Genomic DNA, 14,469 nt, shown 5'->3' on the forward strand with positions numbered 1-14,469 from the left:
TTTAATTGTATTTTATTAATTTATTTAATTTTTTAATTTATTTTTTATTTTTAAAATTTTATTTATTTTCTTTTAATTTTTCGTTTTAAATTTAATTTAATTTTTTAAATTTTTAATTTTTATTTTATTTTAAAATTTTATATTATTTTATTATTTATTTATTTCCTAGTTTTTATTTTTAATTTTTTAATTTTCAAATTTTTTATATTTTAATTTTTTAATATATTTTTTACTTTACTTTACTTTACTTTACTTTTATTTTATTTTATTTTATTTTATTTTATTTTATTTTATTTTATTTTATTTTATTTTATTTTATTTTATTTTTCTTGCAGGACTTTATTCAGCTCTGATGTTTTCAGCTGATTGTAGCTCACTTTGAGTGTTTTTGCAGTATGAGTTGAGCAAGTGGGAAGACCTAACCTGAGCTGAGAGAAAACTGTCACCAGTGTCAGTGAATCACACAGACATCATTTGCATTTCAAGCAGACCTGGTGCTTGATGAGAAATTCTGTTTCTTAATGAGAAATTCACTGGAATGATGCTGTGTCTGCCTACCCAGCCCCCATGGCAAGGGGCTGATGGCACTGGGGATCAAGGTGAGAAACTTTCTGCTGCGTGTTGAGATTCTTGCTAGTTAAAAAAAAAAAAGAAAAAAAAAAAGAAAACAAGTCTAGGCTTTTCATTTTAACTGAAAAAATTGTTCCACAGAGGAAAAGGAGCAGTGCTGCTGCTCCTCAGAGCACATTTTCCCATCACACCTATTTGTCCTTCTCCTGCCCCTCCAGGAGCAGCAGCAGGTGGCCTTGGATAGCTCAAGCAGGAGAGCATTTGGTGGCCATGCAGTCCCTGCATTTGGGAACACGGCTTCCATTTCCCACAGGCTCTGCTCTCAGGGCAGCAGCTTGGAGCCACCCCCTGTCCTTATGGCCAAGGGTTGTTTGCATCTCTGAGGCTTTGCTGGATTTACATTAATTCTTAATGGCTGGCTGGCTGTATTACAGAAGATTTTTATCGAACGTGCACTTTTAGCAGAGGAGCTGAAGGAAAAAGGGCAGGAAAACTGAAGTTTCTGTCACCTCCTGTGAGGGTGGGCAGACAGAGGTACAGGAGAGGAGGAGGTTTGGGCTGCCAGGAGCAGCAGCCCTGTGCCCCCATGGGTTCTCTCATCACTCCCCCAGGAACTGCAGCCACCCCCAATTCCCCCAATTCCCTCCCTCCACTGCCCACTGGGAGTGTGAGACACTGAATTTGCACCTCTGAGCCCTGGTGGCACAGAGAGAGGCTGAGGGAGGGCAGGCACCTGCCTTGAGTGTGCCAGCGCTTACAGAGGCTGAGGAGGGAGGCAAAGAGAAGAAATCACATTTATTCTGGGATGCAGGGATCCAGTCTGCCCCTACTTCTGGTTTACAACTGGGAGAGCTGTAAAACAAGAGATGTGAAACTTCAGGAGGATGGTGGCTGAGGTATCAGACAGCTAGCACCTATTGCTGGAGCAGAGGACTTTTAGGGGGACTGTAACTTGTATAGATTCAGATTTTACCTCCCAGCTGAAAAAGCTGACCAAGGCTTTTTTACTAATTGTAACCAGATTTTCCTTTGACAGGTTTTCAAATGAAATGTTTCCTCTTTGAAATGGTGAAAGAGTTTTTTATTTTGATGTTTTCCAAATGAAACGCACCCTTTTGAAAAAGCCTACTTTGCTAGAACTGTATTTAAAATGAAATGTCTCAAAAGGGAAAATTGAATGAACTCAATTCTTCAAAAAATTTTTTTAAAGGGAAATGAAACAAAATGTTTGCATCCCCAAAATATTACTACTTTATTTTGCCCATGATTAAACCACTTTCCTCTAACTTTCTAGAATTGGGATACTGGGTGAAAAGACTTTGTATTTACCTACAGAGTAAATGGCACCATAATGCTACAGAACATGAGTGGAGGTTAAGCTGAGCTGAGACAGATGGCAGCAATAAGCCTTTCCAGAGACTACTGCAAAAGCACACCCTTGCCACTCTTAGATCATTTTGTTTGAGGAAAACAAAGTAAAATGGCTTGGAAAGATGATGGGCTGTGTGTCATTGGCAGTGGGAGCACGCAGGGGGAGATCAGCAATGGAAAATGTTCCTGCAGAAGAGGCTCTGGCTGCAAGGGCTCTCTCCTCCTCACGAGCTGAGTGTTAATCAGCACAGCCAGTGGGGAGGGCTTCACTCTCTGGGGTTTCATACAGTTGAAAAACTTATTGTAGCTGTGAAGATGACTGGTAAAGCACATGGGGAGGAGAGGGATGTAAAAAGCTCAGTGTTGTTTTTAAACTTACTAACTTATCTCAGAAGGCTTCTCCCGGATTTAAGTGGGTATTTCAGAGAGTTAGACCTAAGCAGAAATTGCCTTTTAATTAACCCTCAGCAGCATTAAATAATATGAAGAAGTTGAAGGCAGTGGAGTAGAGCAGAGCAGGGCCAGGGAAATCCTGGGAGTCAGCCAGGACAGCCTGGCTGTGCCAGCCACATTTTAGTTGGCTTGCTGTGCATGCCACATTTCAGTGGGAGCAGCAAGTCACAGACCAGGAGATCGAGGATGGTACTAAAATTAATAGCACAAGGCTGAAATTAAAAATTGAGCATGGCCAGTGTCCATTATGTAGGAATATAGAGGGTTCGAACTGTTTTTCTTAGCAAAAGGATTAAATCACCGCGAGCTGAACAGTCTGTGGTTACTTGGCAGTGTGGCTTTCCCCAGCAGAAACCAGAGGAGTCTCTTTTAACTGAGGTCTGCTTTCCAGGGAAGAGTGTGCACTCTCCTGACTTGGATAGCACACAGCCCTGAACCAGACCACCAAGCTGGTGGCTGGTAGAAAAGCAGCCTCAAATACAGATCTACAAATCCAGGAATTTGTTCCACCTCTGTAATTTGTCAGGTTCCAGCAATCTGGGAGTGCACAAGCTCCAAAGCCTGTGAAATTCCATTGTGTTCTCTAAAAGGCTTTAAGGGGAACCTGGAATTTAAACATCACTTCATATATACAGAGTAATGCAGGAGTAAACAGATTTCAGGAAGAGATCTCAGACTGATCCTGACTTAATCTCTATATTGACCTTCTTTTCAATTTGCTTTCTGTAATGAAAGAGAAAAAAAAGATAAAAGCTCATCTTCTGATCTGAGAACTTCTTTAGAACACAAATAGGGGTACAAATGGGGAGATGGGCACAAGTTCATCCTTGCCTGGTTTCTGACATAAATAATCTTCTCTGCAGATGCTCATCAATGTGAGAATTCTTCTGAAATAAAATATCTTCTTGTGAAAGGCAGGAGAAAGGCAGCAGCAGGAGCAGCCCAGAAAGAGCTTTTCAGAAACCAGGTTAATTTCTCACTTGAGCTTGAGTACCACTTGCTTTCAGCCTCAGGCTTTAGCAATGTTATTGTCAGTTATGCTTTCTTTTTGCCAGGCAGAAGTGGTGAAGAAAATACAGATAATGACTGGATGAACAATTCAGCTCCAATAACACAGACCCTCACCCTAAAGAGAGAAGAAAGCTCCATTCATCTGTGACCAGCAGAGTGCCCACACACAAAGGGCAGTTTTATTAAGCTTCAGAATCCATGCCTGGCTGGGATGGACTGGGACAGTTCAGGCTTCTCAAGTTTTATTTCTTCTCACCAAGCACTCTGTCACTTCAGTGTTTCTATCCAGGTAGATCTTGGGGAGGAGGAACCCTCTCCATTATATTCAGGTTTTCTTTGCAACACAAAAGGATGTAAATAATTACTTCAGCTGGACTCTTTGGAAGCCCATTGAGCCACTGGAGGAACATCAGCAGGGCAATATCACTTCATCAAACGTGCACACCCCGAGTACAAAGGGCCAAAGAAAAAAGGAACAAACAGATTGCAGAACTTGCCTGATAAACACAAATATGTATGTTTTATCAGGGTGTTTAGATGCAAAGAACAGTAAAGAGGAATGAGACCTGGCTTTTCAAAAGGATTTAATTCAGCCTGTAATGGTTTGCAGACATATCCAGCAAATCTCCAGATAATTAAGCCTGTCTCTGGCATACCAAAGCAAAATGTTTACATCTTTTTTCCCTTTAGAATCACATTATCTGGAATGCTTCCATTGACAGCAGAAGGATGAGGCTCAGGGGTAAAAAATAATTTGTGCAAGACTACACAGTTGTAATGGTCTTTTCCATTCATTTCTGTGAACTTCGTCCTTTTCCTTGGACATCACCCACCCCTGGTGCAGCAGCAATCTGGGGTAAGAGGGGGAAGCTGAAAAAGTGCTGGCAGATCTCTGTTCTCTCTCTCTGCCTCCTCAAAGCCCTCTAAAAGTATTTTCACTGCCATTACTACTGAAAAGAAAACACACAGGGCTTTCCTGCTTATGGAAAATTAATGTATTCCCATCTATCACAAGCCAAGCCAAAATTAGCAAGAACTTCATTTAATACCACGCTGAGAGGGTTTTATTCACTGAGACTCCTTGACTCAAGACATACTGCTGCCTTGGAGCACAACTCCCACACATCCTGCTTTATTACCAAAGCTCACATTTTATAGGCAATTCTTAATCCTGATGTTATTTTGTTACTCAGACAAATTTATCTAAATCTATCTGCAAATTCTTGCAAATACAGACTGTGCTGTCTGAGGATGGAGGAGTCTGGTACTCACTGCATAAGGGAATGCAAAAATCATGGGGTTTATTTCCTTAGAAGTTGCTGGCCAGGAACCTCATTAAGCTGCTTGAAAACTCCCTTTGCTGCACTCATGGAGGCAAGGTCTGGCAAAATAAGGTCTATGAACCCCACACCAGGTTAATTCCCATGACAAGAGTTGATCTAAATTTATAAAAATGGAACTCATGGTCTTTCTTCCCTCTAGTCACTTTTTAATTTTGGAAGGAAATGCTGTTCAAAATTCTTTATAACTCAATTTTATTACCTCTGAAATGACAGATCAGCATGCAATTTTACCCTGTACATTGACCTCCTCAGATGCAGAGCATGTGACTTAGATCTCCCCTTGAGCTGTGTGCTGACTTCTGGCTGGTTTTCTCAGTTTACCAGAGCTGAGTAGCTATCCAAAGAAGTGTCCAAATTTTTCTTTATAGCTCTTCCTTCACCAGAAATGCATCATTTAGGTGTGTCCTGTTGTGCCTAAAAAAGGTAAAAAATTCTATCCTTCATCAATTCAGAAGGACGCAGGAAGGGGGTGTTAAGCACAGATTTGATTTGCTAGTGTGCATTTAAAAAATACCTAGAATTTCTTTGGGGTCTATCAGAAAGGTTGAAAACTGTGTCAAAGCTTATACAGATATTTTAAGTGGAAGGTTTTCCAACATACAAATAAATAAATGTCCAGTCGAGAAAAAGAGAACTAAACTATTGCTTCACATATTTTTCAAAGTCAACCTACAGAAGCTGCTCTGAAATTAATGAATTTGCACCTGCATGGTTGGAAGTAGAATCTAATTCTCAATTTATAATTTAAAGGGGGATCACACTGGTATCTTGCTATTTTCCACATTTTGGATTGCTCTAAAGTGCATTCTGAATCTTTAATGTGCATCATTGATTCGTGGAAAACGCATCATCATTAAAGTAATTTGTTTCAGACTATTCTGTTCACCTGGAATAGATTTCTATTTCTATTTCTATTCTTCATAGTCAGTGGAAAGAATAGAAAAGAAAAAACAAGAAGAGATAGTCTGGAAAATCAGGGACTTGACTATAGCCATCACTTAATTATAGTGTGGGACTAAACCATCAGCTTTTCCTCCCAGGCTTGTTCAACAGTGAAGGTGTAGAACAGTGGGAGAAAGAGGGGTAAAAATAAGGATCTATATTGCAGATATTGTCTTGTAAACATATCCAAAAACAGTTAAGACATGGGTTTGTGTATATCATATTAAAAAGTGCATAGAGGAATCTAAGCTCTAAGTAAATGACAATGCTCTGGTCTTTCAAATTCTCAGAGAATTATTTCTAGGCTTACATGAAAGTAAACATAATTATCTTTAATTTTCAAATGTGAGACACAGAGGTTAATCAAAGGATACAGCTTTTAATTTTCCTCTTTTAAATCTGTACACAGTGCTTGTGATTTGCTGTTTCATCTCTAACAGTCTGCCCACTGGGAATTGCTGCTGTGCAATGGGAGGCTGAGTTCTCATTTTCAAACTTTGGAGTCGCCAAATTCATACACAGAAAAAAGCTGTAAAAGGAGAAATAACCCATGTGGTGCTGCTGCAGGTTTCCCACTCAAACTCTATAGAGATGGACCAAGAACAAAAATAGCATGTAATAACTAGTCTGGACTTCACAGAGTAAAGAAGGGAGAAAGATCATATGAGTGTTTGAGCTTCTAAAGCCTTAGGCTGAACTTTGATAAACTGGGAACAATTGAACCAAACTAAGTTGCAGTGTGATGGAGAAAGAGGAATCTCTCTCCTCTTATCAAACTCTACTTGCTCCTGTCCATTTTGTTGATGTTTATAGAGCTGCATCTTAGTCCAAAAATCTGATTTTAATAATTCTCTATGGCTGCCACAAAGAGTAGCATTTTCCTCACGTGGACTCACACATTTCTGATAAAAAGACTGATAGGGCAAAACCATGGAGTCAGTTCCTAATCAGCAGATTATCCTCAACTCCTTCATTTACTGCATGTTGTCCAGTGATGGCAGAGGGGGATTGCTCCTTTAGATGGAGCAGCCACCCCCTCAAACACAGACTGAGCCAAGGAGCCCTGGGGTGGGCATAGGATGGATTTTGTTTTCTCTCCCAGGAAAACAAAAACTCGCTCTGCAAAGTTACAGATGGCTTCAAGATGGAAAACCCATGGGCTGGGCCTGTCCCAGTTCCCGGATGGGTGTCAGATATCTCTCACAACTGCTGATATTCTGAAGGGGCAGCTCCCACCCTCATGGAGCACCCTCCTGCTCCTGCTGGAGCCTTGGGGAGCACTGGGCCACCACCAGGGACAGGAGCAGCCTCACATCTGGAGCACAGCAGCCCTGGCAGGCCAGAGAAAGGGGCAGGAAGTGTTTTTATTTGCAGCAATCAATACACAGAGGGCAGGAATCCTGTGTGCAAACAGGCTGCTGGATGCAGCTCCGTGGAGGAGCAGATCAGAAGAGCAAACAGCCCTTGACACAGCTCGTGAGTCACTCTGGCTGTGTAAAGGACAGTGGCTTTGTGGAGCTGCTGTCTCACAGATACTCTGCAGAAGATAAGATCTGCATTAAGCTATATTTCTTTTGTTCCATGAGTCAGGGAAAGAAAAAAGCACAACAATAAAAGGAAGGGCTGGGAAGGAGATAAGGATTCCATTCTGAATTCTGTTAAAACCTTTCTTTTTGGGAGGCTGTTATTTTCTCCCTCCACAGCTCAGTGCCCAAGGTACAGCCCTCTGAGAGAGCCATACCCAGGATACAGCTGGAGTTGATGCACTAATATTTGAAGAAATATTTAAGGAGATATGAAGGACACATCTGTATATAAGCTAAGACATATACACACCATTACTGCATTGATTATTGTGTTTTGTACGCAAAAGGAATAGTATTTGTACTATTTTTTTAAGTGGGGGTATTCTGTATTTTCACTGTAATAAATAAGATTGAGATTCCATCTTGATTAAGAAATGACTGTAAGAATGAAAGGATACATCTAATTCTCACTCGCTTGGTATAGAGATAAAAGAATAAAATAATATCACTCCCAGGAAACCTTTCAAATGCATGATTCTGGGAAATTCAAACCTTCCTTTGTAGCCACATGATGATTCCTTTGTATGCTGTTATTCTTTTGGGGTTTTATTTGGAACCAACCATTTCTACAGAAATGGTGTTGGTGTTCATGTGACCTAAAGAACTGAAGGCAAAGCCTTAAGGCTGAATTTAAGAAAGCCAATTTAAAGTTGGTTTCTGCTTCCTTAGAAAGCTGCCTTAGCTGATTTTTCCTCCCAAGAAAAGTTCATATTTTTGGTTTATTTGTTTCTGCTTCCCTTACTGACATTGAAGGAAATCTGAGCCGAAATCATGGCGAGTTCAGGAAGAGAGGCAAATATTTCTGTCTGGGCTGGAGAACCATGGATTCTTTGGAATTGCCAGCAAGAAGCTAGCAAATCCAGAAGCCAGGGAAGGAGCAGCAGTTTTACAATTTCTGAGCAGCTCTGACTGCCCCTGGCAGCCAGCAGTGCTCTCAGACCAGCTGAGGATGGAGAACGGAGGGACAGCCCAAGAACCTTTGGCCATGCCATTCCTCTCAAGGTGGCAATGGCCCACAAGCAAAGTGAAGGTCTAATATCCCAAATGTTATCAGAAACAGCACACAGAGCTTTCTAAAGTGCTGGTATCATCACTACAGGGCCCAGGTGAAAAAAGAAAGGTAACAAACCAGCTGTATAAAACCTTCCTTGGTAATCCTAAGCAATGCACTGCTAACTTTGATGTGAAGTGACTCCTAAAACGTGCACTGGTAAAACCTGAATCTTCAGAATATACTGTGTTATTCACTGTTAGAAGTAAGACCTAGGTGGAGAAAAACTCTTTCTCTGGTGCCAAAACTCAGCAATGGAAATTAAGTGAATGTCCCTGCATTGATCAATTCTTTTGTATCTTTTCTAATGCTTTGTTTAGCTTCATTTGAGCAAAGTGAATTTCCACATTACACTCACTTCCATACACCTCAGAAACAAAATACTTTTACATTTTAAACCATGTTCCAATGGCAGAAAGAAAGAAACCTGTAAGTTTAATAGAAAATGTCTCTAGGGTCTAGAATATTTAAATAAACTGGCTGCATTATAGAAGTTAATAAGGTGGTGCTTTCCTGGGCTCCTTGTGATGGAGTCCTTGTAATATTTTTTGGAAGAAAAGAAGGAGATTAAAAAAAAAAAAAGGGGAGAGACAGAAATAAAAAAGCCAAATAGTCATAAAACCCAAAAAATCTATAACTGAGCCGGCAAAACTACATGCCAAGTTTCAGCTGAAGACATCGAATTTCAGCTGACTGGTTCATCTAATTTACTGCTTTGTTTTGGACATCAGGTTAAAATGCTTCAAGGGAAAGCTGGACCAACACAGCTATGTCCTGAATTTTCCAAGTGTGATGAGCTCAGTTTGGAGGAGGAGCTGAGCGTTTGACCTTACTGTGCACAACTTGGGTTCTCAATTTTTTTTCTTCCTTATTATTTTTAAAAGGGTTATTAAACCATGTATTTTATCAAGAGAATATCTCTTCAGGGCAGAGGTTTAAAAGCTCAAGGAGGACTTCAGTGAACACTGAAATGAGGATTTGTGTTTAAGGGTGATATTCAGAGTGTGACCCTGGTGCTGTGCAAGTCTGGCCTTGGAGAGCAACCAAGTGCCCAGCCCAGAGAAATCCAAATCCCATGTCCAGATTTGGCTGCAGAAATCTCTACACTGATGTTTAGGCACCCACCTGTGTTTGTGCTCACAGCACTGAGATGATGGAGCTCCCCTCCTCCTGGGGCAGCAGCCCAGCCCTGCTCAAGGAGAGGGCCCCACCTGGGTACCACTGTCCTTTCCCAAAGTGTATGGGGATTTGGGAAGCAGGAACCCCGGCTCTTGCCTCTCTGCTCTCATTCCCTTGTCACAGCAGCCAAGATTTTCAGTGCCACACCCAAGCCATGACGAGCTGCAGCTCCAGGGACTCCCATCTGCAGCTGATGTGCATCCAGGTTGGGCATTGCATCCTCAGTCCAGCCCCAAGAGCAGAGCACAAAGGCAAATGAAGCTGCTCATCCAGGGATATTCTCTGTGGGCATATGTCCTTGTGATAAACAGAAAAACCCAGCTGAAATGACTTGGAATGCTGCAGCATGACTGGAGTGCTCAGCCCCGAGGATTTCTAGTAACCAAAGAGCAAATGATGCTGCAGATGATGACTGAGCTGGCAGAACAGCCTAAGGTCTGTACACACTGTTGCCTAGCCACGTTTTTAAATCATTCCACTTACCAAAATAGCCTAGAAAGTCTGCTCTGTCTTTCACCTTCCCAACATAAATAATGAAAATGTTGGCTGGATTTAATTTGTGTATCTCTGCTTTCTGCACATTCTTCCTGGTTCTGAATAGAGGGGGACAGTCCTCTCATCCGCAGAACAGCCCCAGTTGTGAGAGCAGCTGTTCAAGTTTAACCAAATCTGGGGGTGAAATGCACTGCATAAAAATGTCTGTTATTGTCTTTCCAGCATTATATTTTAAAATATCATTTTAAAATATTTGATATTTTAAAATATCAAATTTATTTATTTAAAATATCAAAATATCAAATTTAAATATATGATATTTTAAAATATCATTCCAAATAATTTCTGGAAATACCTGCTAGAAGGCATTTCCCTTCCCAATTTCCTCAGTATTTCTGCTTTCTGCACTCAGACAAATGCCAGTCATGTTGGATGACTTATTTCAGGGGCCTGGCTGCATGGCCACTGAGAACAGACTGGCACTACCTATAAAGGGTGTTATATGGCTGTGAAGTGGACAATTCTTGTTTGCTCCCTACTTGGGAACCTTCTGGCCAACAAATTTCTGGTTTCTGAACAAGCAGAGTTTTGGTAGATGTAAACTGAGAGAGAATGATATCTATATGAATAAAACTCACAAAATTATCCCTTCCAACTCAAAATAATCTAATATTCTGTGAGAGTTTCAATGCTCCCAAATGCCACCACACTCAGAATTTTGGTTTGGCTGTTCATGGATATTCTGCATACCTGCTGCAAATTCTCTGCAAACTTTGCTTGTAGTCTTTCACTCAAGAATTGCAAGTGTGGTGATTTAATAATTTCCTGAATGTCATATCCAATATATATTTTCCCACAGCTCCAATATAAGTCTTTCACAGTTGGATTATTTATTTGCTTTTTTTGTCTGCTGTGTAATTTTATTGGTGTCACTTGTTGAAGGAGAAAAGCAGCAAAGGTCAAGCTTTAGCTGGAAAGCAATCCAGTTTTAGAGGCACTTGTCATTATTAGGGGAAGTAATATCAAAAGAGACAGTGAAGTGAAAATAATATTTGTATTCCAAGGTGCCTAGAATTCACAAATCCTTTCAGGTGGCTCTGTTTCTGTCATTCCTGCCCCTTGAGGCTGTGGTTTTCTAGTTCACAGCAAACATAAAGTAATCTGAGTTACTGTGGCCTTTGCTCAGATAACCCTGCTGGTGACACAGGCAGCAAAATGTCCAGCTGATCTTTTTAAGTCACTCTGACTTGACTTAGGCATAAGATTTTTTTATTGTTTGTTTCCAAGATGCTGCCCTGATGTGCTGAGGGCTCCAGTTAAAGCTTGATCCCTGTGACTCTGATTCAGGGATGCTCCCAGTGCTCACCAAGCTCCCACTGTCGCATTCAGCACTTTGGGCAGGGGTAGGGTGACACTAAACCCTCACTGTGGGGGTGATTTCCAGCAGCCCCTGCGGTTTGGTGCTCACATTTCATCACTGCCAGTGCCTTTAGTTGGAGTTTGAGCTCTCCAGAGATCCCCCCAAAGTGCTGACCTATGGATGTGCAAAACTACAGCCATATTCATTCTGGAAACTCTTGTCCTGGCTGTATAAGCAGATTTAAGAAAATCACTGACAATAAATCTTCAGTATTTCCTCTGCCTCTGAGGTGGTGTCTCCATTTCCCATTTTCCCCTCATACATTTTATTCTGTGATTTATATCCCATGCAGAAGGAAATCTTTTTAAAATATAGAAGACCTGACAATTCCCAGCTGTTCTAAAGGGTTTGCAGTTAAATTGTTGCCTCATTTTATAGACAGCAGAAGATGAACAGCCATCCTTTGTAAATTAGCTCCTTTGGGGAAACATGAAGTTGGGAATCCCAGAATTGAGTGCTTAAGTGCTTAAGCCACTTAAAAATATTTAGAACAGAGAGCTCACCTGACAATCTGGGAGCAGCAAAGTGCTCACAGGATTTGCATGGATGAAAGACTTTATGGTAGACCAGCACTGCATTGCCAGATTCCTGCTTGATACATCATTTAATTTGGAACTTAAAGCCGCTTAGGTTATTTGAGTTTTTTCATTGTGTTTATTGAGGATTTGCTCTGTGAAAATTCTCATATATTTTAAAATCAAAGGAAAAGAAGAATTCCCGGAGATTACAGATGAGAGTGTGTTAACCCCTGAGATTTAGGATGACAGCGCATTGTATAGCAGAAAATATCTTGCTTACAGGGTGGAGGATGTGTACTACCAAGCTGGCATGCATAAAAAATCTGATAATCAGCATTAACCACCTGGCCATACCACTGAAAGAATCTGTTTTAAGAAGTTGTGTAAATAAACTTTGATAGTTTGCATAACAACATATTCTTATCACCTCTGAAGCTGATGAGTTCAAGCAGCAGGACACAGAGATTAGCAGCAGGAGCCTTTCTTTGGAAGTGAGATCCAAATTCATCTGTTCTTTGAGCAGGACTTTTTTTTGCCACAATGAGAAGCTCTTGTAGACACATTACAGATTTTTTCCCTCCCCATTTTTTTCAATGTTTATTTTGTAGGATAAGTGGTACCTACATGCTAATTCAGGGCTTTTAATTCCTTTTTCACACTGCAGAGAGTTTCCATTAACAGCACAGAAAATGTAGTGCAACCTCTTAAATACCAGCCTAAGGAAAAAAAAAATCTAGAAAATGCTTTTTATGACAGAGCCATTTAAATATAATCACATATCTGTCATCATACAGGCCTGCTTATAACAGGCTGTCAGTTCTCTTGGAGAGGGGGGATCTGCAGTCAAAGGTTTGAAACGAGACAGTGCAGAATTTTTAAAACGTCTATAATGGGCATCCAAGAAAGAATATAAATATTCTGGGGCAGGGGAAAGACAAGTAGACTAGAAAGGAGTATATTATTAAGCCAGTACCAACAAGGAGAGTACTTATTTATGGTTGAGAGGGTAGGAAACTGATATATAATCACTGAGAACTCTCTTCTCCCACTGCCATAAAGGACAAGACCTGGGCTCTGTTGTGTTTTATGACAACTTTGGTTATGTAGCCTTACATTCTTGACTAGAATATTAGTTGCATTAAATATAGGTTGTTTACTTTTTTAATATTGAAAGGTATATATGTGTATGGTATATTACATATATATATATATATATATATATATACACATATATATATTACAGCTCTTCAGATTGTAAAAGAAATAAACCAAAGTTAGGGAATCTGGAAAAAAAGTTAAGATCCTAAGATAATATCTTAAATTTTGTTGCTAAATTGCATGGGTCTTAGATGCCTCTTTCCCAAATTAATGTCATGTATTCAGTGCTTTATACTTCAAGCTCTCCATTTTACAGAAAAGGAAAAACAGCACATTGTTCCTTCCAATATTTTCCTTAGATACTCTATGACCTTAATAGAAAAATGAACTAGGGGAAGGTGTGAAAGAGTTAAAAAGGCAGCTTTCATTGAAGAGCTGAGCTCAGGATTCCACACATACTGGAAATAGGCTTTGCAAGTTAGTTCTAATAAAACATCAGAAAACAAGGTTAGCGTATCACACAAGAATTCTTCAGGATTAAAGGTAAAAATAAACCAGACCAGGAGAGAAGATTTATGTATCATTGCAGAACATCCCCAGAGAAAGGGCTTTTGACCATCCATCTGTCAGGGTGGTTGTGCTGGTGGTGCAGCTGGAATGCTCCGTGATTCCTCACTGACAGGGAGGGACCACACAGCTCCATCTCAGGGCAAGGCTTCCACCTCCCTCACTGACCAGAGACACCAAACCTGGCAGATTGCTGCTCTCAGTTAGGAATGCCTCTGTGTTCTGCAGCCTGAAGGTGAAACCATCCCTTGCTCCCTGAACTGCAGCAAGGTCCTGGCAGCGACAGCAGCAAAGGAGAGCTCAGCACATCTCCCTTCCCTGCTGGGAAAGGCTTCCCAGGGAACACTGCCCTCTCCCTGGGCCTCACAGGGCTTTCACTGCTGCCTTTTCTCAGAACAAACCTGTGCTCCAGAGTGCCAAGGGCCTCTCCCTGCCAGAGGGAGCTGAGAGCCTGAGCCCCTCTGCAGGAGCAGTTATGGCAATGATGGGAGGCAGCCTCTGATGCTGAGTGTGGAGAAGTGTGGAAGGAGCAGCTTAGACAGAAGAGGAGGTCTGTGGCTGAGGAGGATGAGTCCCTCTGCCCCAATCTTAATCCTTCAAATTAAATCCAGAAACTGTTTGTGAACTTCCAGATGTTTGGTGCCAAAAAGTCAGGGAGGTGTTGAGAGCAAACCTTTGTCAGTCACTCAGACCCCCAGATCAGGGTAACAACCAGCAGGGCAGGGACAGCCTGCTGGCTTTTCCAAAGCCATGGACTGCGGTTCTCTGTGAACTGAACACAGGCACAAAGCTTCCTTCCCTAAGACTCTGCAGATGTGCAGGGGGAAGGCTCATCCCTTCCCTCATGTGTAGGATCTACTGTGTT

The sequence above is a fragment of the Melospiza melodia genome, chromosome 9 (assembly GCF_035770615.1).
Source record: "Melospiza melodia melodia isolate bMelMel2 chromosome 9, bMelMel2.pri, whole genome shotgun sequence".
Taxonomy (NCBI): Eukaryota; Metazoa; Chordata; class Aves; order Passeriformes; family Passerellidae; genus Melospiza; species Melospiza melodia.